Source organism: Monodon monoceros, unplaced genomic scaffold (assembly GCF_005190385.1).
Source record: "Monodon monoceros isolate NGI ecotype Baffin Bay Population unplaced genomic scaffold, NGI_Narwhal_1 Super_Scaffold_14, whole genome shotgun sequence".
Lineage (NCBI taxonomy): Eukaryota > Metazoa > Chordata > Mammalia > Artiodactyla > Monodontidae > Monodon > Monodon monoceros.
In genome coordinates, this window is record NW_021703770.1 from 30,693,826 (window position 1) to 30,719,391 (window position 25,566).

At 40.4% G+C, this 25,566-nt stretch overlaps 1 protein-coding gene across 1 annotated transcript in view; it reads right to left on the minus strand.

Moving 5' to 3' along the window:
* RIMS2 (regulating synaptic membrane exocytosis 2) overlaps nt 1-25,566 on the minus strand; it is a 649,263-nt gene that overhangs the window by 595,021 nt on the left and 28,676 nt on the right. The window contains exons 4-5 of the mRNA XM_029222530.1: nt 5,827-5,986; nt 4,206-4,309 (exon numbers count right to left, since the gene is read on the minus strand). The gene's annotated coding sequence lies outside the window, so the exon portion shown is untranslated. The remainder of the gene's footprint in view (nt 1-4,205; nt 4,310-5,826; nt 5,987-25,566) is intronic.

Below are 25,566 nucleotides of genomic sequence, written 5' to 3' on the forward strand. Positions count from 1 at the left end.
GCGGGGGAAGGGAGAGCTGATGAGTGCGCTCCGAGAAATGTTTATTCTTCCCGGGGGCGAATGGCTGGCAAGTGAGCGGTTTGAGGGAGCGAGGAGCGGGAGGCCGGGCCGGGACGCAGAGTGAGCGGAGCGGCAGGGGAGAGTGGTGGAGTAAGGTGGCGGGGACGACTAAGGGTGGGGTGACTGGAGGGAGCGGGCAGGAGGGCGGCGCGCCGGCCGGGGCGCGAGTGTGTACGGCCGCGGCGGGGGCGGGCGGTGCGCGCACCGCTCGAGAGGAGAAAGAGGAGGCTGCGCGACCCAGCCTCCCGGGGGAGTCCGGGGAACTCGCTCCGAGCGCCCAGAGGCAGCGTCCCGCGAGCCGGAGGGGCGCAGAGCGGGGAGGGAGGAAGCAGGGTCTAATTTCCCAGAGAAGCAGCTGAGCCGTACAGCCGGCTGACGCGTCACAGGGCTCCCGGCGCCGCGGAGGGAGGACCCCCTCTAGCCACGACGAGGAGAGGGCCGCGGGGCAGGGGATGGCCGCCAGAGACCCCTCCGGGCTAGAGCGGGTAAGCGAAAGCGGAGAAGGGATGACAAGGGCTAGCGGCGGAGAGTCCCGGGGCCAGGGCTACGCGGCTGCCAACGCCCGCATCCAAGCGAGCTCCGACGCGCAGCAGGGTCGGGCGCCGGTCCTTCCTCATCACGCGCCCGCCCAGGGTCCCTCAGCCGCCGCCGCCACCGCCGCCGCCCTAGGGTCCGTAGAGTGGGTGCGGTGGGCCCACTCTCTACGCCGCTGCTGCCGCCGCCTCCGCCGCTCGGTGCCGCCGCCGCACCTCCTCCGCCCCTCCGCCTCCCGGGCTCCTCCCGCGGGGCCGCGTCACCTCCCGGCCGCTGAGGCCCGGGCACCGCGGACGCCCAGCGGGCGGCGGCCACCCCTCCCGAACGCGATCTGTGGACTGGGGCCGGGCGGGGAGATGTTGTGAGGCTAAGAGTGTGAGCCGGGCGGAGGCGGGGAGCGGGAGTTTCAAGGGCGGGGGTGTGGCGAATGTGAGCGTGCGAGCCGGCGTCGGGAGAGAGGAAAGAGGGAGAGCCGAGGTGGTTGGGGGCGCCCTGTGGGTCAGCTGGAGAGGCAGAAGACTAGGAGTGTGGGCACTGGCGGCGGGGCGTGTCGCGTCCGGAGAGAGGGTGTGATCGGGAGTGAGGGCTCCCAGGGTTTTGGAACGGGAGGGCGAGGGGTGGGCATGGTGTCTGGCTGCAGGTGAAAGAGTGTGAGCGCGTGGAGGGACTCTCGAGATGTCGTGGGAGGGGTCCTGGAAGGAGGGGAGTGTAAGCGTGGCGTGGGGTCCCCATGGCAAAGAATGCTCGGAGAGCTACTGAGCCGAGGGCGTAGGAGAGCCTGGAGAAGCGGGGAGGTGAGATTGGGGAAAATAGGGTTTGTCTGGGACAGGTGTGAGGATGAGGACGAGACAAGAGGCTGCGAGTGGGAGCGCGAAAGGATTAAGGATCAACCGGAGGGTGAGGATGAGCCGCTGCTGGGCCAAGGGCTTCGGTTCTATTTGGTCCTATTTGGAGGGCCTAGTCTAGAGAGAACTGGCAGGGAAGCCAGGGTATGGGGTTAGTGTCAGAGTCCGGTTTTCCGAGCACAGGGACGGGTAAGATGAAAGAGGTTGAGAGTGGACAGAAAACCCGCTCCTGGAGGATGGCCGTGGCTGCCGCTGCCTTCCGTTATTGGTGGGGCTGGGCCCGGCCCACAGCCCTCTGGGTGCGGGCGGGACAGGGAGCTGGTGGAGAGGGGTGGGGTTGAGGCCTGGGGGCGGGTTGCCAGGGATCAGCCCTTCTGCCTGCTCTCGGCAAGCACTGTGGATGACAGAGTTGGGGTGTGTGTGCGCGCGTGCGCGGGTGTGTGTCTACGTATATGTACACACCCCTACCCCACGTTCCACGCTAGCTCTGTTTAGTACCAGGCCAGATTATGCTCTGATGAGTTGTGTTAAGCCCTTTGGGGTTTGTATTATATGTATCTTCTTGGTGTGTAGCAAACTCTCTCCTCCCTCTGTCCCCCAGGTACTACCTGACCAGCTCCCAACTTAAGAGAGCTGGGGATAGACACAGCAGCCCTATAAGTCTCTTGTGATTTCTAAGCATTAATGTCTTATGTTTCTTTTCTCCCACCCCTTGTAATTGGGAAGAGGGAAAAGTTTACTTAAGTGCTTTTATGTATGTATGTATGTATATTACCTACTTCAAATCAAACTCTCACACTCTAAATAATTCTGTTTTCATCTCTTTGGAGCTAGTTTGATGAGATCATATGAATCTCAATTTATGTAATTTTGTTGTCGAGTTAGAGAATTTTTATATATCTCTAATCCAACCTCATTATCCTATGGGAAATAGAAGACTAAGATCAGCCAGCTAGTAAATGGCAGCACTGCAACTAGAACCTAGATACTTTTACTCCTGTTTGAAACCGTAGTGGTTTTAAACGCTGGCTGCACATTAAAATTACCTGGGTCATTTTTTCAAATATCACCTGAATGTAACCCTAGAGCAAATGAATCAGGCTCTGCGGTTAGGACCCTGGTCATGGGTATATTTTGAAAATTCCCCAAGTGACTGATATATAGTAAAGGTTGGGCATTACAATAAAAGATAATGGAGGAGAGGGCTTCCCTGGTGGTGCAGTGGTTGAGAGTCCGCCTGCCGATGCAGGGGACATGGGTTCGTGCCCCGGTCCGGGAAGATCCCACATGCCGCGGAGCGGCTGGGCCCGTGAGCCATGGCTGCTGAGCCTGCGCGTCTGGAGCACGGGAGAGGCCGCAACAGTGAGAGGCCCGCGTATCGCAAAAAAAAAAAAAAAAGATAATGGAGGAGAAACTGGAAAGTGGAAAACAAAGAGAACACATCTAGAGAGACTGATTTTTCTTTTTACCTAAAATTTAAATGTTTTTAAATAACATCCACACTTTCCTTTCCACTCATATGCAATGACAGGTACCAGTAAATACATATAGCTGTGACCTTTGCCTTGGAAACCCTCACCGCCACTGAAATACACTAAAAGCTCCTTTAAAAGAAAGGAGAACAGAACGAAAAACAAAAAGGATGGGTGGAACACTCTACCTTACTCAACTGTTTCTGAGCCAGGTTTGAAGTAATACCACCTCCACTCCCCAGCCAGCTATCAACCCAAGCAGAAACAGACTACCCTGAGGCTAAAATAGCATACTTATTTTGAGTACATAAAATGTGAACCTAAAAGAGGTTGTCCAAATTGGTCGATTTTGTCTTCCTTTACAGTAGGGTCACACCCTGGGCCAGGGACTGTTTTCTACCAGACACAAAGTGCGCTGGGTGCCTGCAGCTGTCTCTCAGAACCCACACTGCCTCTTACCTGCCTGGAGACAGTGCTAGCATATAAAACTCAGTGTGCATGAGCTGGTATCACTGGGACACCTGACTTCTTACAGGATTGAATAAAGCAGAAGTGTGTTTCCTTTTTACATTTCTTTACTACAAACAACTACATGTGTTTTTCCTATTAAAGGGAATCCTTAGGGCTTCCCTGGTGGCACGGTGGTTGGGAGTCTGCCTGCCAATGCCGGGGGCTTGGGTTCGAGCCCTGGTCTGGGAGGATCCCACATGCCGCAGAGCAACTAGGCCCGTGAGCCACAACTACTGAGCCTGCGCGTCTGGAGCTTGTGCTCGGCAACAAGAGAGGCCGCGACAGTGAGAGGGCCCGCACGCTGCGATGAAGAGTGGCCCCCGCTTGCCACAACTACAAAAAGCCCACGCACAGAAACGAAGACCCAACACAGCCAAAAATAATTAATTTTTTAAAAAAGGGAATCCTTAGCAGTGGAAGCATCTTAAAATCATCTTCCACCCTGACTCATACACCTTTTCAAAATAAAAATTTGTCACAGTATTTATATAACATATAGATAGAATCCTATAGAATTTCAAATGGGCTACTTTTCAAAGTAGTAGGCCCAATTTAAAGTAAGATTGCTCTGCTGAGAACTGAAATACCTTCCAAAGGTCTCTCGATTTTACTACAATATGGATCTTAGAAGTGTTTTGTTTTCTCTGTTCCGGTTTAGTATTTTACCTAAAATGTTTTATCACATCTCATTATATCTTGTATGGCATTATGTTTTACTTGGGCATGTCCCTCAAATATATGAACACATTTGAAGTTGAGTTGAAAGTGCATTGTTCTTATTTACCTTTAGAAGTAACTAGCCATCTTCATCTTCATCCTTCACTGAGTTCTCAGGGTCTCTTGACAGGCCACAAACTAACTCCAAAATGTAAGTCCTTTCTTCAGTTCCTATAGAAGCATAAGTTTGTGAAGACTGTAAGCCTGTGGACTTTCATTTTTACATGTGAGTAAGGGCTAATTACTTGTAATCTACTAAATAATTTATAGGAGGCATATCTAAACTAAAGTCATAAACTGAAATAATCACTAGAATTTACTGAGGACTCAGTACTCTGCTAAGAGATCTGGCTGCCTCACAATGCTTGGAATCATCTCAGTTTCTCCTAGTAGATCTCCCTGCTTCTATCCTTGTGGCCTTACAGTCTTTTTTCAACACAGCATAAAGAGAAAGCCTCCTAAAACGTTAGTCAGACCACATCACTACACTGATCGTAATCCTGTGGTGGCTCCCCACTTGACTGCGTCAGAACTAAACTCATTAAATGGCCTGCAAGTCCCACATAACCTCTCTGACCTCATCTACTACTCCCTTGTAGGCTTTCCTCTAGCTGTTCCTTCTGCCCAAAACACTATTCACCAAGATATCCACTTGGCTGACTCCTCTTCTCCTGCATATTTCTGCTTAGTTATCCATCCTATTTAATACTCTAGCCTGCCCCACCTGCTCCCCGGTCACTCCAGTCTCCTTTACCTTACCCTACTTTTTCTTTTCTCCATAACACTTGCCACTCTCCAACTTTACTTTTACTCTAAGTTGAATAATATCCCAGCTTATTACATTTATCATTAACCTTTAACTTCCCCCACTAGAATATAAGCACAGGGACAGAGTAGGATTTTTACTCATGTATCTCAAGCACCTAGAACAACACATGGCATATAGTAAATATTCCAACAAATACTTGTTGAATGAATTTCTGGGGAGAGAATTTGCCATGACTGGTTTAAGTTGGGTGGGCGAAAAGGAAAAAGCGGCCTCGAAAGAGGGAAACACAGGTGCAGAGAAGTAAGATGTAAACTCTTTGTCAAGGTAAATAGAGGTTCCTTTAGGATTCAGCTACTGCCTACCTCTGTAGCCTTATCTCCAACCCAGCCTACGAACATGCACCCCTCTTCAGCCGTGACAACTGACTTGCACTTTACTGAATATGTACTTTCTCGTCTTTGGGGCTTTCTATTCCCTCAACTAGGACCACCCTTTCTACCCCCTCTCCCATAACCTCCCTCTCTGTCAGTTAACTTCTTTGTCTTCTCCACCATGTGCTAATGCCTCTCTTTTTTCTTCCTTCCTCCTGTTTGCTCCAGGATCTCTTAGCACTGCACATACCCTGCTCACAGATAGCACTTGTCACACACTGTTGGAGCCATTTATTTCCCTGTCTGCCTCCTCAACTAGACCATGAATTCTTTAAGGGCAAGGAATATGACTTTCACTCCAGTTTCCCTAGGGCCTATCAAACTGTCTTATATATTACAAAGACTCGATAAATAATATGCACAATTACATGAGCAGTCACAAAACAATGAGAAAAATCACTGTTACTGGAGTATGAAGAGAGGGAAGCAGGGAGTTGCAGCAAGAGATAAAGCTAGGAAAATAGGCTGTGGCAAGATTATGCTACAACCTTATATGCTCTGCTGAAGAATTTGAACTTGTCTTATAGGCATTCGGCAGGCAGTGGCGGTTTCTGTAGCCAGAGAACTGACATGATCAGCTTTGATTTTCAGGAGAATATCCTGCCTTCAATTCTTCATCCATTTCCAAAACACCTGCTAAGAGAATCGCTGAAAGGACACAGATGTGCAGTGGTTTAGGTTTGGAGATACAAATAGAATTTTTTACTTCCTGTCTTCAGAATTTATTTTTCTGGCTATTTTGCCCAGTAGATTATAACAGCATGATAATGAGGCCAAGGTCATGGTTTAAATCCCTGGGTGAGTCAGTCAGTGCAGTAGCCACAGCTGACTGTTAATCTTTGCCAGTTGTCAGATGACAACATGTTATTTCTTGACAAGGAACTGGGTGGAAGGATATGACTGGTTCATCAAAAATTAATCAGCATTATTGGAAAAGTAACTCAAAGTGCTTAACTGTGACTATAGGACCATACTGTAATTTTAAATAAAAATAAGACTATTAAATTGGTGATTAACAGAAGAGCACAGCATCAGAGAAAGAATACATTGTTTGTTCCTAGAAAAGAAGCTACAGATTAGTACAGTTTAATTATTGGTATTTGAAGCCAAGAAGCAGTGAAAAATTTCAAGGATGTTAGCGTAGATAAGTTTTATTAATTACTTTTTGTGTATCTAGCAATATAGGAGGTTATTACTTAATTATTATATCATAAAACCCATAGAGCCATTTATATTAAAAAGGTCTGGGAAAATCATATTCTAATCATCTTTCACTTATAGCATTATAAAGTTATTTCTATTTTTATTCCCTCCTAGCAATCAGTGAGCACATCTTTAAAGTGAAATAGGACAGTATTGGAGGTTGGGACATATAGGCATAACTGATATAAATATTTTCTTAATTATATCTTCATCTTAATTACAATGCTGACCATTTTCAGAAGTAAAAAAAATGAATTTTATAAGATCAGAAATAAATATAAAACCCTTATGAAAAAATACATCTAGGCATTTAATATCAATTAAATAGCAACAGCTGTTAACATCATAAAAGATAATCAACCAGGCATTATGTGCTTCCTGATGGAAAAACTATACAACCTGTGAAGTTGTCTGGCCAAAAAAAAAAAAAAAATCAATCCTGAATTTACAACATCTGCTAGATCCAACTACCAATTTACAGGAAATACTGAGAACAGAGGAACGTATTAAACTTCACCATGGTCCCCCACTAACTGGTGACCTGGAACAATATAGTGACCTCCTGGAGCCTCAGACTTCTCATGCATGACCTGGTAAGAAATGTTCCCTCATAGTGTGGTTGTGAGGACTGAACAACTGGGCTTACAGCACCATGCAGAGTAGCAGGTATATAATAAAACTCTCTTCTCAGAGCTATTCCGCCATCAAGTTCCATTTTAAGTCTCAGTTTCCATGACCACTTTGACTATATTTATTTATACTTATTTAATTTTTGTATCCGTTCCATCTCCCCAACTTCATTGTAAATTCAAGGCCAAATTTTACTATCCTCATTGTAAAAAATATTTATAACACTTAAGAGCCATCCTGTGTGTCAGATAGCATGCTAAGCGCTTCACTTACCTAATCCTAACAATGACCCACTGAGATATTAACCCCATTTTAGAAACCTAAAAAGGGAGGCTTACTTCAGACAACTAGTGAGTGGTGGAACCAGAATTCACAATGAAGTGTCTCAATTCTAGTCTCTGCTCTCTTAAACACAGTGCTTCTATCCCACTCAGGCACATTGTAGGAACACCATAGGAATCTTTGAAAATTGCAGGTAGACCCAATATATGAGATACCATACAAGCCATACAAATGTGCATGTTAATGACAGAGCTTACTTGAACAAGACTTGTATTAATATCAAATAAAATTTATTACATGATTAAACTGCACTATGGGATTGCAATCTGTGGAACACTCTATAGAATATTTTACAGGGCAAAACCCAACTGTTGTGTTTTTTTTTGTTTTTTTCCAACTGTTGTTTTTTTTCTTTTTTCTTTCTTTTTTTTTTGGCCATGCTGCACGACCTGCAGGATCCTAGTTCCCCGACCAGGGAATCAAACCTGGGCCCCCAGCAGCGGAAGTGCAGAGTCCTAACAACTGGACCACCAGGGAATTCCCTAAAACCCAGTTTTTTCAGCAAATATATTGCAAGGAAAAAAAATTAAAAAGAGATGGAGGGGGGAAATCTATATTTTAAATGGAACTTAAAAGACATCAAGAAAGTGCAAGGATTTGTGGACCTCATTTGGACCTTGATTTTTTAAAAAAAAGAGTAAAAAATCTTTTATAAGAGAACTGAAAATTTGGACAGTAACTAGGTACCTGATGATAATGGGGAATTATTGTTGCTTTCTTTGGTTAATAATGATATTGTGGTGATGTTTTAAAACAGTAAAGAATCCTTAGTGATACATACTAAAATACCTATAGATTAAATTATGTGATATCTGAGTTTGCTTCAAAATAATATGGATCAGGGTGTGCATGGGGCGAAATTGGCCGTGGAAGATGATAGTAAAAAATTCTTTGTAATAAAAGTTTTTGGAAAGAAAATAAGAGTCTCTAACTTCCACTCTAGCTGCCTTTCATTAAACAAGAAAATCAACAAAGTCGACATTCATTGTCAAGCATTCATTATTTGTTGGATAGATAGTATGTTAGCTGCTTTCACATTTTTTTACCACCTTCTCACACCATCCTACAAAGAATAAGTATCATTCCATTTTATAAGTAAGAAGACAGCCTGAGAGGTTTAGTGATTCGACCAAAGGAAGACATTCAATTTCAAGGCAAATTTTCAATCTAGGTATCCTGACTTTCTATCCAGTATTCATGCCACTATACACAATTGTTTAATATAGCTATATGTATATATTCTGTTTCGCTGACTAAAATCTGGGTATACTTTACTGTAGTGTCTGGCATGTAATAGGCATCATAAAATAGTTATATTTAACCCAACCTGCTCCCTAATAACTATAATACTTAAAATGCAAAAAAAAATACTATAACAGAAACAAATGTTTTGTTAATGTTCCAGTTTGCCTGACATTATCCCAGTTTGCCTGACACTATCCCAGTTTGCCCAGGACAGTCCTTGTTTAATCTGTTGATCAGGTATAATTATTAGTTGCAACTCCTTTCAAAGTATCCCAGTTTGCACCTCAAATTTTACAGTCATGCTATACTTAGTGTAATATGAATTAGGCTCAGGTGTACAATACATAATGGGTATAGAAATTTCTATAAAATTCAAACAGTATTTCCCAGAGGAAAGGTCTATGTCATAACCATCCTGTAATTAACACACTATATGGTAGACATTTAATAAATTTGGTTGAAATATAGTTAGTGAGTTCTCCATTACAAAAGAGTAAATTTTTAAAAAGTAAATCACTCTAATTAAATTATATTCTCCCCTAGGACAAGATTTTTACCCCAGCTGGAATCCAGAAATAGCTAAAAGGAATACCAGGAAAACAGAGCCCATCTTTTAACAAAGAATCATGGCAAAATGAATCAAACTGCCTAGGATTTGTAAGCCAAGCATAATAAATAATTGATATACAAGTCATCAACATAGGCTGAAATACAGTGCAAGAAGATAAAATCAAAGGAGGCTTCCCAACTAGAAGAAAAGATAATGGTTTTTATTTGATAGCATGTAGGAAGGGATTGTAGAAATCTGGCCAAAATCTAATCATGTAGGAATAGCCTGCAATCCAAGATTTCCCACAATACTGTGGCTTTCAGAGACAAGGGGTGGGTTTATCCTTTGCAATGTAAACTGACTGCTGTATACTTCAGATGTCTCCCTCTACCTATGAGGATTGCTTTGGTCTTATCAAGATGGTGCCTGATCCAACTGCTTTCGTCCATGTCCTTTACTCCGCCAGACACTGTGAAATTCAAGAAACCGCATCTTAGATCTGATGAAAGGAGATGCAAAGCTTACTATCAGCTGTGTACTGATGGTACTGTATCCCTAATTACTTCACTATCTTTCTGATTAGCGTCATATAACACTAAAGAGAAGAGGAGATAGAAAAGAGTCCTGTCATTTCCCACAAGGGAAAGGTGAGGAAAAGATAAGCAGAAGAGATAGAAAATAATCCAAGTTTATTAGAATCTTTACCTTACTTAGTCAAGGGAAATTTAGTTCATCCAAAAACCAGAGAGAGAAAAATAAGTTTATCATATTTATTGGCTGGATACTTTGTGGGGTGCCTAGTATATGCAGAGAAGAATGTCACCATGCCAACAAGTTGGAGAAAGTCATTCAACTTTGGGGGCTTCAGTTTTCCTCTTGTAAAATAAAAATCCTCTATAAGGATTCTTTCTACCTTTTGAATGTAGCCATTGTATGAAATACTGCCGTTATCTAATACTCTCTTCTGAAACATATCATTCAAACAGCAAGCATGGATCAGGAACTATTGAGAACAGCATGACTATATGAAAAATAATGTCTACATCAAAAAGTTCACAGTGTAGTATGAGAGACACACAAGTACTTAGAATCCATTTGATACATGCTGTAAGAGAGGTATCTATAAAATTCTGTAGCGTACAAAGAAGATACACCTAACTCTTATGAGAAACCATAGAAAGAAAAATTTCAAATGGGTATTGAAGATCAGGGCAAAAAAGTTTTTTAGGCAGTGGAACAAAGGTGAATACTCAGAATTACAAATTATTTTGTACAACATTGAATATGGGTTTTAAGAGATTGGAAAGGGGCAGTTGCCGGAGATGATGCCAGAAACTGAGCTAGACCAGAACCTCTATGATATGTTAAAGAGTTTGGACTTCATCCTATAACAGTGCTTCTCAAACTTGAATGTGCATAAAAATCACCTTTGTATATTTCATTAAAATACAGATTCTGATTCAGTTAGTTTGGCTGGAGACTGAGATTCTGCATTTCCAATGAGCTCCAGGCAATGCCTCCTATACTGCTGATCCATGGACCACATTTTAAGTGTGAAGTGTATTCTAAAGAATGGAAGTGATATGGTGAGATTGTTTTTAGGAAAGGTTACTCTATAAAAAGGTAGGAAGTGAAATGGAGAGAAACAAGCATGGTAGTAAAAAGAAAAATTGAGAAGCTGTTAAGATAAAAGGTCAGATAGGACCTGAACAGTGGTAATGCAGATGGAAAGGAGGTGATATCTTTAAGATATTCTGAAGATGTAGGAAGAATAGGACTTAGTGACCAATCAGCTGGGACAGGTGAGGGAGAGAGAAGAGTCCACAAAAGAATCCAGTAAACTCATTTAATTTGGTGTTTGGGTTTTTGTTTTTGTTTTGTCTGTTTGTTTTGTTTTGTTTCGCTGCACTGCATGGCTTACGGGATCTTAATTTCCCAACCAGGGATCAAACCGGAGCCCATGGCAGTGAAAGCACTGAGTCCTAACCACTGGACTGCCAGGGAATTTCTATCACTTAATTTGATTTAAATGAATAAAATCTCATTAAATCAATGTTGAACTTCATCCCAAAGATAAGAAAAGACTGTAAAAGTACACTTGTTTGGGGAATTCCCTGGCAGTCCAGTGGTTAGGACTCTGTGCTTTCATTGCAGGGGGCATGGGTTTGACCCCTGGTCAGGGAACTAAGATCCCACAAGCCATGCAGCGCAGCCAAAAAAACTACACTTGTTTGGCTACAACAATCTTCTGCCATTTTTTTCTATTTAACTCTGTAATAGTCCAAGGTTGATCTAGAGCTGTGTTGTCTGATATGGTAGCCACACTAGCCACAGGTGACTAGTAAATTTAAATTTATATTAATTTATTACTAAATTACTTAAAATTAAGTAACATTAAAAATTCAATTCTTGGGGACTTCCCTGGCAGTCCAGTGGTTAAGACTCCATGCTCCCAATGCAGAGGGCATGGGTTCAATCCCTGGTTGGGGAACTAAGATCCTGCATGCCACATGGCACAACCAAAAAAGAAAAAATAAGCTCTTCATATGATCCAGCGATCCCACTCCTGGGCATATATCTGGAGAAAACTAAAATTCGAAAAGATACATGCACCCCAATGTTCATTGCAGCACTGTTTACAACAGCCGAGACATGGAAGCAACCTAAATGTCCATCAACAGATGAATGGATAAAGAATATGTGGTATATATACACAATGCAATATTATTTGGCCATAAAAAAAGAATGAAATAATGCCATCTGCAGCAACATGGATGGACCTAGAGATTATCATACTAAGTGAAGTAAGTCAGACAAAGAAAGACAAATATCATATCTGCTTACACGTGGAATCTAAAAAGAATAATACAAATTAACTTATTTATAAAACAGAAACAGACTTACTGACATTGAAAACAAACTTATGGTTACCAGAGGGGAAAGGGGGGAAGGGATAAATTAGGAGTTTAGGATTAAAATATACACACTACTATATATAAAATAGCTAACCAACAAGGACCTACTATAGCACAGGGAACTATACTCAATATCTTGTAATAACCTATAATGAAAAAGAATCAAAAAAAGAATATATCTATCTGTATATATATATATATATATACGGAATCACTTTGCTGTACACCTGAAACTAACACAACGTTGTAAATCAACTATATTTCAATACAAATTTTTTGAAAATTCAATTCTTCAGTTACACTAGTCACATTTCAAGTGCTCAATAACTGTATGTGGCTAATGGCTACCATTTTGCACAGCATCAATATAGAACATTTTCATCTCAGAAGAAATTTCTATTGGACAGCACTAATAGAGGCTCATCTAGGCATCTGTATTGCAAGGAGTCAACATTAGGAAAAACATTCCATTATATTTATTATTTGTTTATTTGTAAGACAGTTTAGTATTTTTTTTTTAAGTGTGACAATGAATTAAGAAACGGGAACAGGACTTCCCTAGTGGCACAGTGGTTAAGAATCCGCCTGCCAATACAAGGGACACGGGTTTGATCCCTGGTCCGGGAAGATCCCACATGCCACAGAGCAACAAAGCCCCTATGCCAAAACTACTGAGCCTGTGCTCTAGAGCCCACAAGCCACAACTACTGAGCCCATCTGCCACAACTACTGAAGCCCACGCACCTAGAGAAGAGAAGCCACCGCAATGAGAAGCCCGCACACCACAACAGAGTAGCCCCTGCTAGCCGCAACTAGAGAAAGACTGCGTGCAGCAACGAAGACCCAACAAAGGCAAAAATAAAATATTAATTAATTTTTTAAAAAAAAGAAATTCAAATTGAAAAAAATAATAAAAATGGGCAGAAAAAAAATGGGCAGAAGATCTGAAAAGACATTAAAAAAGAAAGAAAGAAAGAAAGAAACAGGAATGTTTGAAGGTGAGGAGATCTTGGCAGACTCAACAACATTGTTTTCTTTTGAGAAACAACACCAAGGTTTGAAAATCCCAGAAGACGTCTCAAGATCATAACACCCTTGAGAAAATGAGCTCATTTTTAAGTAAGTCTGTGAGACTGATAAAAGTTACATTATTCCCCATACGTAAGCAATAAGTAAGTAAGGTTCAATTTTAAAGCCTTGTGCAATTGTCATGAGTAGTTTAGTCAAGAATAAAAAACTGAGTACAGAGGTTTAAAGAAAGAGTCTATTCCAGGACTTTTCCCCATAACAACAGTAAGCTTACCAACAGAGAAAGAATGCTTTACCTCATGGGATGCTTTCAGTGATGTATATAGAAAAATTCAACACAAACTGACAAATAAGGAAAGTTATTGGCTCATTTAACTAGAAAATCCAGAAGTGAATAAGGTTTCAGAATTGATTGGTCTAGCAGTCTAGCTATGTTTTATCAAGGACTCAGTTTCATTCTAAATCTGTACATGGTGTTGACTTTATTTTAACAATGATTACTTTCACTGACATAATATGGCTGACAAAAATAATCAGGGCCTCTTCATACCTAAGCTAGTCTGCTCCCATATCCCTTCAACAGTTGTTCTAAACTGTGCACTGATTAGAGCACTTCTCATTCATCCCTGGGGCCAGGGCAGTCCATGCTCTGCTAACTTAGCTGTGACTAACCTGAATCCATCATCGTAGCAAGAGGCTTGGCCTACCCAAACCATGTGGTTGCCACATAAAAGGGGAAGACTGGAATAGATGTTGGGGAAATAACCATAATATTTACAATGTCAGCAGAAAAAGAAGACAATTTTTTAGTTCTCATTTATATCAACTTATTTCTTAAAATCTTTACGTTCCAAGCCATTTTTTCTTGATAAGAAAAAACACTGTGAAATGTGAAAATGAGCAAATGATGTCTCAGATTCACAGATAAAAATCACATTAGAGAAAACATAAGGAAGAAAATGGTGGCATGAAGGTAAATTTTACTTTTTACTGCAGCCACAAAAAGTGAGGGAAATAGGTTCAAAAAGAATTGATGGTATAAGGATAATTGGGATATATTCAGATTTTACTCTAAAACTATAGATGAGAATCTTTCATAAAATGCAAGCAGTACCAAAAGTAAAGTGGAAGGACTTTGGCCACCCTACTGTTAAAATATACACACATAGGAATTAATTACCTTATAAATAGAGTTTCTAATATACAAATACGTATTGAATTGATGACCATGATAAGGTACAACCTTAAGCAAGTTATTGCTTACCTTTCTCCACTATTGATTGGAAGATTTTTATTCAAATCCAGTAGAAACATTTCAAAAGTTTTTTCAAAATAACTGAAAGTTTATTCCCCTAATGTTTTTTCAAGTAACTAAAAGGACCCTAGGTGGATGCAGGAGATTAAAAAAAATAATAATAGTAATAATAATGCCCACACTTTGTTTTACTCTCACTTGATGTTTAATGACAAAATTTTGGTTTCAACGTCTACCTCAATGAAACTAATATCTAAAACTGTCTCTCATTTCACTTCTTCATTCTCAGCTGTCTATGAAGTATTTATACTTGAGGATTCCACTACCACCTCAAACTTAATATGCCTAAAACAGAATTTATCCACTATCCCTTCCCCAGCAACAACAAAAAGTTCCTTTTCCAACTTCTATTTTTCTGTCATTGGAATCATCATTCCCACTCCCACCCCCCCGCCCCAAATCTTCTGTGGCAGGAATGTCGAAAACATCTGTAATTACTCCTTATGTTTTTTCTTATATGTAATCAGCCCCTGCATACTATCAATTATTTCTTTATTATATCTCAGAGATATCCCATAAACTATTCTCATTGCCACCACTCTAACCTAGGTTATTATCACATCCCACTCAAATAATTGCAATATCCTAGTCGGAGAAAGATCACTGGACTTGGACTCTGTATACCACCAATTAGTTATGTCCTTTTAGGTATCACAATCTTTGAGCCCCAAACTCCTCTATAAAATGAATAGGGCTAGGACTTCCCTGGCGGTCCAGTGGTTAAGACTCTGCTCTTCCAATGCAGTGGGCACAGGTTCCATCCCTGGTCCGGGAAATAAGATCCTGCATGGCATGTATGTGGTACGGCCAAAAATTAAAAAGATAAAATGGACAGGACAAGGTTGTCACTATGTTCTCTTCAGTTCTAAAATTTTGTGCCAGAACTATTTCCCCTTGCTTCAGTCTCTTCTACTTTTCCCCTCCAAATCATTCAGTACACTGCTATCAGATCAACCTTTAAAAACACCCCTTTTACTATGACATGTAGGAGGCAGAGTAAAGCAACAGTTCAGAGTGCCAGCTCTAAGGTCAGAATGCATGGATTCTAACCTCAGCTCTGCCACTTATCAACCATGTTACAAAGCATGTTCCTCATCTGTTGAACAGGGAAACAGATAGCACCTCATTAAAGAGCTCAAAATTAAATGAGGTAATATGTATATATGCCTGGCACATTGTTAAGTGCTCAATAAATGTTTATTATTCTTACATTACCCAATCAAAATCCAACAACTCATCCTGCCTACAAAACAAGTCCAAAATCTGTAGCCAGAGTTTTAACTTTTTCTGCATCTACCTCTGAACCACTTTTTTTACACTCATCTTTACTGTTACATTCTATAGACCCTCCCTCCCAAACATGTTGGTCTACTCTTTATCTTCAAGGGCTTTCTGACTTATTTGCATCTCTTCAATGCCACTTATGCCTGGAACACGTCAGCCTCTTTTGTCTACTTATTTGAAATCAAAAGGCTTTCAGCTACATGTAAAACAAACGGACAAACAAAATCCTTAAACTAGGTTAAACAATAAGGAAATGTTTGGCCTGGTGGCAAGGCAGGTTTTATTTTATTTTTTTAATATTTATTTATTTATTTATTTGACTGTGCTGGGTCTTAGTTGTAGCACGCAGGATCTTCATTGCAGCATGCTGCAGCATGCGGGATCTTTAGTTGCAGCATGCAGGATCTAGTTCCCTGACCAGGGACCAAACCCAGGCCCCCTGCATTGGGATCATGGAGCCTTAACCACTGGGCCACCAGGGAAGTCCCAAGGCAGGTTTTAGATTGGCTGGATCCAGTGGCTCCACCTCTGTTTCTCTGCAGTTCTCTTGGCAGTGCCCTTGTCTGTATGTTTCCTTGACCCTCTGGCTGACTTACTACCTGGAAAACAATGGCTCTAGTTGTTCCAGGCTTCATATTCATGCACCCTGTTGTTTGAGGAAGAGAGAAATTCTTCCCAGTATTCCAAATAAGAGTCCTGAAATTCACCTTGTTTGGGTCATCGTCTCCTCTTCCCATCCCCCACCCTCAGCCCCAACCAAACAATGATGTGACCAGGGGAAATGGAATGTGCCAGTGATTATATTAAACCAACCACAAATCCCCCTGAAACTTGAGGTGGGATCAGGTTCCCTCCAAATACTTGAGCTTATGGTAGAAGATATTATCCAAGCTAAAGTCTGAATGCTGTTAATAGTGAGAAAGCAAATAATGAATATTGGTTATGGAGCCAAGAATGTCCACTCCACCATCCCTAAGGCCCAATTAAAGACTATCTCTTTGACGATGTTAGTTTCTATAAACACTGCTTTGACTTGCTTTATACTATGTATATGTCTTGCCTCTCTCAGTAGATTATAACTTCCTGAAGTCAGGGACACTATATTCCTACTCAGCACTAAGCACATATAGAGAGCACTCCCTGAGGGATAAAATAGTTGAATGTTGGATTCAGTGCTATGTATTTGGAAAGTGGAACTAGGTGGTTGAAAGAAGTGGGGTGGGTAGAAAAGAGTATCACAACTCTTAGAACAGTTCTGGGGGAGAGGAACAACCTAGGTAATGGATCACTGGGTAAAATAACTCAGGCAGTGTCGCTCCCCAGAATAGGATTAGGGGAGTGATAGGAATCCCATTTCTACTTTCAGATTTGAGGCCAATATGATTTTCTAATAGCTCTGTTTGATGATTATATTTACGCCTCCACAAGTGGCTTTCGTAGCCTTGATAATCTCAATTCAAGATTCTTATTTCCTTTGGATCTCGCAAAGTGTTTCTCCTCACGTGGTATCAGGGAAAACATATTCTGTTCATTTACTTCATAACTGCTCCCTTGACCTCTCTATTGCTCCCCTAACCATTAGAACCCAAGATGCTCTTGCAAACAGGACTAATTATTGACAGTCTTCATCTTTTGCAAATGGAAGTGATGACAGACCCACTGCTTTGTATAAAAATATTTTGCTATTTCTATACAAAATATTTTATTAATGGAAACCACACAGTATGTTATATTGAAATGTTATGACTTGAAATTTATGTATCTAATGTCTCTAATAATAAAGGCTTCACAGTACAACTGTTGCTTGTAGATTTGCAGCTGGCTGGCATTTTAACTTTTAATTTACATTTTTAATTTAAATATGACTGATCTGAAATAATTAGAAAAATTCTCCTTGAATCATTGCATTTCAAAAGAAGAAAGCAAATCCAGCTGTCTAATTGTGAGGCAACCTTTTATTTAGAAATTGAGATCATTAGCACATCATTAATGCTTTCTTTCTCGCTATTAAATATTCTCCTAATAATGCTAAATCAAATGAAGCCTCTTTATATAAAGTCAGATTCACCAGAACAACATAGCAAAGTATAGAGGTGAGAATTATTAACATGTTATGAAAAAAAAAACTCATTTCTAAAAACAGTTTCAATAAACAATAAGTATGCAAATAACTACTGCAGTTTCTCTTTCTCAAACCTTAAAAAATGCATTTTTAGCTAATGGTTCCAATAATTGTTCTGTCTTCCCCACTGAATTTTGAACTCCTGAAGGTATGTGTAATGCCTTATTCTTATTATTCACTTATCCTCTAGCATAGTGCTTTCTATACCACTGAATATTTATTAAATCTAATTAAAAATCAATAAGCCCTGCTAATAAACCAGCAATTAATAGGAAATATTTTGACTCTAAAATCCTGACACTTGAAAGAAAAACATCTAAGCATAGGAATGTGATTTTCCTCATTTAAAATGCTGAGGTTTTATTTTTTTCCTTTTGCTTTTAGCCTTTATTGTTAACCTAAGTATTGAAAAAAATTAAATATATCTGGTTAATGATAAAACATCACTTCACATTTTCAAATCCTAGATCATCTTCATTTTAGTTTTAATTTACCTTTTAATTTAATTTTACTTTTTTAGAAAAAGAAGAAAAATGACTAAACTCTTTTTTTTTTTTTTTTTTTCGTGGTACGCGGGCCTCTCACTGTTGTGACCTCTCCCATTGCGGAGCACAGGCTCCAGATGCGCAGGCTCAGCGGCCATGGCTCACGGGCCCAGCCGCTCCGCTGCATGTGGGATCTTCCCGGACCAGGCACAAACCCGTGTCCCCTGCATCGGCAGGCGGACTCAACCACTGCGCCACCAGGGAAGCCCCCTAAACTCTTTTTTAATGCTGAGTGTAGGAGGTCACAATTTTCTGCTACAGGATTGCTGATGTTTTTCCCTTCTTCGTTCCCATGTGTTTCTGTGAAAGGACTATTCTTTGGTTACTGTGTATGTGTTATAGGGATACGATTTAAGTCACTTTGTGATGATGATGATGATGACCCTTTAGATCACTTCCTCACAGAATGCTCAAGAAGTTGGCAAATCTGTTAACCTCAGCCAGAAAGGTTTAGATATCGTGTGAATTCCAATAATTCCGATAATCCACTATGGATAAGGTATATACCTCAGGCTAGAAACCTGAACTGCGTAAGAAGACCCCAATTAATCTGAGACATTTAAGCCAGTCTCCTAAACCTTAGTCCAAGAATGAGTCAGTATGTGATGAAAACACCTCTCGTGTGATAGTACTGAGATGCCTTGTCATATAGAGGCAGGGAGATGAAAGGCAAGGAAACGGTGCTTGCAAAATTGATCTAATCCTTTTTAAGGTTTCTGTATGGTTATAATTATTTCATAATCAAAAACACATCTTTTGGGCTTCCCTGGTGGCACAGTGGTTGAGAATCTGCCTGCCGATGCAGGGGACACGGGTTCGAGCCCTGGTCTAGGAAGATCCCACATGCCACAGAGCAACTAGGCCCGTGAGCCACAACTACTGAGCCTGCGCGTCTGGAGCCTGTGCTCTGCAACAAGAGAGGCCGCAGCAGTGAGAGGCCCGCGCACCGTGATGAAGAGTGGCCCCCGCTTGCTGCAACTAGAGAAAGCTCTCGCACAGAAACGAAGACCCAACACAGAAAAAAATAAATTAAAAAAAAAAAACATCTTTTATGCTTGAGGTGGGGTTTTTTTTTTTTTTTGCTACTTCCTTTAATTTTTTGTTCTATCTTAATATTTAGTGAAGTTTTCAAAATGACCACTTATTTATTCTGTCCTAAGGAGAACCAAGGAAGGAAATATTGTTCACATTTGGACCAGAGTTTGGTACCCAGCATAATTCAAATTGGGACAGCACAAATCTTCCCAAGGGAAGATGAAAATGGAGGTGAAATAATTAGGGTCATTTGCTTGGCTTCTCCTCCTAGAGATTTTCCTTCCAGAATTTTCACTGAAAGAACTTCAGAAGGTTTTGTGTTTCAGCTTTTACAAGAAAAGGGTTGTGACACAGCATCGTGACACATCATATTTTTACAAAGTTTATAAGACCATTCTTAAGCATGAGTTAAGCACTCTTAACTCATGTAATTTCCCAAAGAGAAGGAGGTAGAAAAATAGTGAGGAAAATCTCAGCAAAACAAGACTAAAGACATGGGGACATCTTTGCCTAGTGCCATCAGCATCAATTTAATTATAGAGCCCCATGGTGCCTGATGATTACCTTCTACTGCACTTGATGCTGTGCTAGGCTGGTACAAAGATAAGTCCCTAATGGCTTCAAATATGTAGTAATAATTGGGAGTATGAGATTTAATAGAGTTGAAATAATATTGAGAGATAGTAAAAGAAGATATAAAATTCAGTTAGAGGAAAGTTTAGAGGAGTTAAAAGAGAAATAGCATTGAAATCAGGGGGAATTGTGGGTTGGGTCTTTACAAATATAACTGAGAAAAAAATGGCAGAAGAAACGGCTGGGGAAAAAAAATCTTTACATATATTCCTGAATTTGAAGGGAAGAAATTATACCCAGGAGGTACATAAAGGATGGAGAAATATGGTCCTCATTAGCTGCAATAAACCAATTAACATTTTAATCAATTTTTCTAGGCTTGTAGACTAGAGCCTAGAGCATTTTAATCAATTTTTCTAGGCTTGTAGACTAGAAGAAATGAGAACTACCTTTGACTCCTCCACTGAGTCCCCTATATCTATACTGTCACTAAATTCTTTCTACTTTAACCATTTTCTCTACTCTTACTTTTTTCTTTCCTTCTCAACTGCCACTTCACCAGACTTCAATCTGTCTTGTATTAAGGCCAGCAGATTAATATTCCTAATAATTATTTCCATCATGTCACCATTCATCCTCTCAAGAATCTACATTGCCTAGAGTATCAAGGCCAAGCTTCTCTTTCGGAGAAATAAGAGCCCTCCACCATCCAAATTCACCCTCCTTGTATAAATTTTTAATTTCTAATACGGCCTAAAACATATACTCATTTCAGACAGGGACATCTATCTAAGCACTTCTCCCACAATGCCAAGCCCATTCTTGCTTTACTGACTGTGCAAGTGCCAGTGTATTGCTGAAAGGACCTTGCTGCTGCCCTGTTCACTAAACTGTCTCATTTTCAAAGTTCAGTTCAAGTCCCACTGCCAGAAAGAGGCCTTTTTCAGTTACTCTGGCTGTAACAACACGGATGCGTCCTATTTCTGAAATCATTCTCTCCTTAGTTCGGGCAAGTAAGAAATATTTCTTTCTTTAAAGCTTTACTAGGAAGGTTATAAGGTACTTGGGGCCATGTTTTTAACTCCCTTTTTCTCCAGTGTTGTATAAAATGAGTTGGGCCTTTGTTTATTTTTAATGCTTTGACTCACAGAAAAACTGAAATTTAAATTTGAAGATTATGATTTAGGAAAAATTTTTAGGAATTTGTACAAATTTAGAAATGTATACAGTATTGGTGTGGTATAAGTTTTTACTATTTATATTAAGTAGCTTCTTAAAAATAAACTATACTCATGGCAAAAGAAAATTCAAAAGTTTTCCTCTTTATCCCCAGTTACACTATCCCCAGTTCCACTCTACAGAGGTAGCCAGTATTAACGGATTCTGCCAAAATCATTCAGAATATGTCTATGCATATGCATGTACTTAAGGCAAATGAGATCATAATTTACATACTGTTCTACCAATTTGCATTTTTAATTAAAAATATGAAATATGCCTTGGAACCCTTTCCATATTAGTACTGTATGATTCCATCATCCTTAATATTTTGCATAGTTTTCCATTTATAGCAGAGCTCCATAATTTATTGAACAACGCTCTATTGATGAGCATTAAAGTTATTTCCAGTTTTCTTGCTATTACAAACAAAGGTACAATTAACATTTTTTTGCACATTTTTGTGTACTCATGCAAGGGTATGTAGAAAAGAAATTCCTAGGTCAAATGGTAGATGTATGTTACTTTTTTTTTTTTTTCCTTGGCTGCACCTCTCAGCTTGCAGGATCTCAGTTCCCTGACCAGGGATCAAACCCAGGCCCCGGGAAGTAAAAGCACCAAGTCCTAACCACTGGACGGCCACGGAATTCCCTGTTACATTTTTAAATAATCGCCAATGCTGTCTTCTAACAAAGGTTGCACAAACTTATTCTCCCACCAACTGTGCAGGAATGCTTGTTTCCCTACACCCTCAGCAGCACTGGGTACTACAACTCTCTTTAATCTTTGTCAGTCTAATAGATGAAAAATAATACCTTCCTGCTATTTTAATACTTATTTCTTTAATTATGAATGACAAACGTTTATTGGCCATTTGTGGAGAGTTACTGCAAAATGTCTTTGCTTCTCCTTTTTTGTCTTTTTCTTACTGATTTCTAAACTTAATTGCACATGAGGAAAATTGGTCTTTTGTTGTCTTATGTGTTGAGAACATATTTTCCAGTTTGCCTTTTTTCTTTTGAATATTTTTACGGTGCATTTTTCTCATATTGCTGTTTCAATTTTTTATGTTGTCAACTTTATTATCATTCTTTTGCTATGTAGTCTGTACTTTGTACCATACTAAAGGCCCTCTCATTTCTAAAAGTATTTTCAAAAATGTATCCATTTTCTCATTGGCATTATCGTGGTTTCATTTCTTTCTTTTTTCTTTCAATAAATTTATTTTATTTATTTTTGGCTGCGTTGGGTCTTCGTTGCTGTGCACAGGCGTTCTCTAGTTGTGGTGAGCAGGGGCTACTCTTCATTGCGGTGCACGGGCTTCTCATTACGGTGGCTTCTCTTGTTGCAGAGCACGGGCTCTAGGCACGCAGGCTTCAGTAGCTGTGGCACGCGGGCTCGGTAGTTGTGGTTCGCGGGCTCTAGAGCACAGGCTTAGTAGTTGTGGCACACGGGCTTAGTTGCTCCTCGGCGTGTGGGATCTTCCCGGACCAGGGCTCGAACCCATGTCCCCTGCACTGGCAGGCGGATTCTTAACCACTGCACCACCAGGGAAGCTCTGCTTGGTCTTTTGAGATATATACACATATTTTTATATTATATACAATCTACATAATATATATAGAATAATATATGCATTATATTATGTATTGATATTTATATCATGTTATTATATAAATACAATACATATGTATTATAAATATTTCTTCATAAATAAATTAGGAGAAATTGATCTCTTAGGATCCCAAATAAGGTGAAATGAGGTTGTCATTGGTTGCTAGTATATGCCAACAATTTCTACCCTAGGCAAAGTAATAAAAGGCAGGGGGTGGTAATTCCCTGGCAGTCCAGTGGTTAGGACTCAGCGCTTTCACTGCTGTGGAACTAAGATCCCACAAGCCGAGTGGCGAGCCCAAAAAAAAAAAAGGAGAGGAGGACAACATCCCAGCACCTCCCATCTGATTATCTCCACAGGCTTGGCTGTGGATGAAAGAAGATACCTCTATCCATTCCATAGCCAAGAAAGCCCTCCCAAATGGATCCAGAACAAATCAAGAATCTCACCTTTGGTGAAAGGTTGAAAGCATTATAGGTAAAAGAATCAAAATGCAATTTAATGGAGAGAGATGGGAGGCATCCTTAATTTGGGAGGACCCCAAAACAACTTCATAAAAAATGCCTACTTTGTATTTTAAATTATATATTTAATCTTTTGTTTCCTTTATAAGATATGTCAGTAGTCAGTAATATGGGAAGAGTGTTAAATCTAGTACCAATGTAAGAGGAACATAAGAGCCTGGATTCTGGAGCCAAACTGGGTTCAAATTCCAGCTCTACCACTTAACAACTGTATGGTCTTGGGAACCTCTTCTATAAAATGGACAGAATAATAGCACTCACCGCATAAGGCTCTTCTGAGGAATATGTAAATTAACATATATGCACTTAGAAAAGTACTTGGCACAGAGTAAAGATTATACAAAACCTCTTGCTGTTATAAATGCCTTGGCATCATTTGGGAAGTGGGATGTGGTATTCTGTGTTAGCTTGCTGTCAGTTAAGACAGATTGGAATTCTATCAAATTTTAAAAACTCCCAGCAAAAGATTTATGACCCTTTCTCTTTTCCTAAAATTTTTCTGGTATCCAGTCACCTGCTATATTGCAGTTAGGTCTTGGAGGTAAATGAAGAGGGATACAAAGATTCTCCAGCAAAGACCCTCTTCTTAGGAAGAGAAAGCAAGAGAGCAAGGGTGTGTCATATCAGGTACGGTCTTATACATTGATGCTATTCCTGCCTCACTGCAATTGCTCCTTGTGCCACAAGCCATCAGAGGGTAACCAGTAACAGTAGTAGTAGTGGTAGTAGTAGGCATAACATCTGAGTGTGTGCCAGGCAATGGGCTAAGTGCTTTAAATACTTGATTTAATTCTCACAAGAACAAGAACGCTATGATGTAGGTACTGTTACTGAGAGGGGATACTGCATGATGATTCTGACGGTGGGCTTTAGAGGTAGATTTGCCTGGGATTGTATCCTGGCCCCATCATTAGCTGGCTGTGTCATCTTGGGCAAATTACCTAACCTCTCTCACCCAGAGAATGAGGATAATGATAGTATTTATCTTATAGGGCTTTTGGGTGAGCATTTCTTGAGTTAATACATATAATGTCCTCAGGTTTGGACTGGTTTAGAATGTGGGCTGTGAAAACAGGCTGCTTGGGTTTACATCTCAGCTCCATTACTTAGGAGCTAAGTGGCCCTGGGCAAGTTACCTAACTTATCAGTGCCTCGGATTCCTCCTCTGTAAAATGAATGTGGCCAGAAGAGTACCTACCTCATAGAGGTTTTATGAGGATTAAATTGGTTATATCTGTAAAGTGCTTAGAGAAGGGTCTGGCAATATAAACTTCTCCCCCCTTCTCTCTCACCTCCTGGGACTCCAGCTACATGTGTTAAACCTATTCACTGTGTCCCATTTATCTTTCCCTCTCTTTTCTGTCTTTTTTATCCCTTTTGGAGCTTAAGTCAGAATACTTTTTTCTGACCCTTCTTGCAGTTTGTTAAATCAAAAATAAATATTTACGTATACTTTGTTGTCTAAATAAAGAATTCTATGCACTCTCAAAATAAAAAAATAAGTGAGTAGACACTGTACATAGCATATATTTGATGCATGTTTGTTATGCTTATTAACCCCTATATAACATGAGAGGAAACTGAAACTTGGGGAGGTCAAAATAACTTTTCAAGGTTACACAGCTAGCGGGTGATGCAACCAGCATTTAGACTCAGAGTCCAGAGCCTTAATTACTTTAATTATCATACTATGCTGCTATTGCCAGAAAACTAGTAGGACATTGCAGATTTCTGGCGATTTACCTTGTTCTTGAGGGTGGATACTGGCTTTGTTATCTAGTATGTGTGTATATTTTAAGGGCTTTGTTGGGGGTTTGTCATTTCAACCTAATCCACCCTACCTACATCATCCCTAATTTTGCTCAAAATACCTAACTCGCAATTAGAAAGCCTAATTCTTATCTATCATTCTGCATATGCAATCAGTGGGAACTCCCCACCCAGAAGAGAAGAGCAGTAAAACTAACAATTCTCAGGCAAGCAGCCTGTGATTCCAGAATTAACCTCATGCTGCTGCCATCATGAGCCCTTGGGCTGAGATGTGGCTCTGGCAGAGGAAATGAATGAATCACCATTAGTTTTT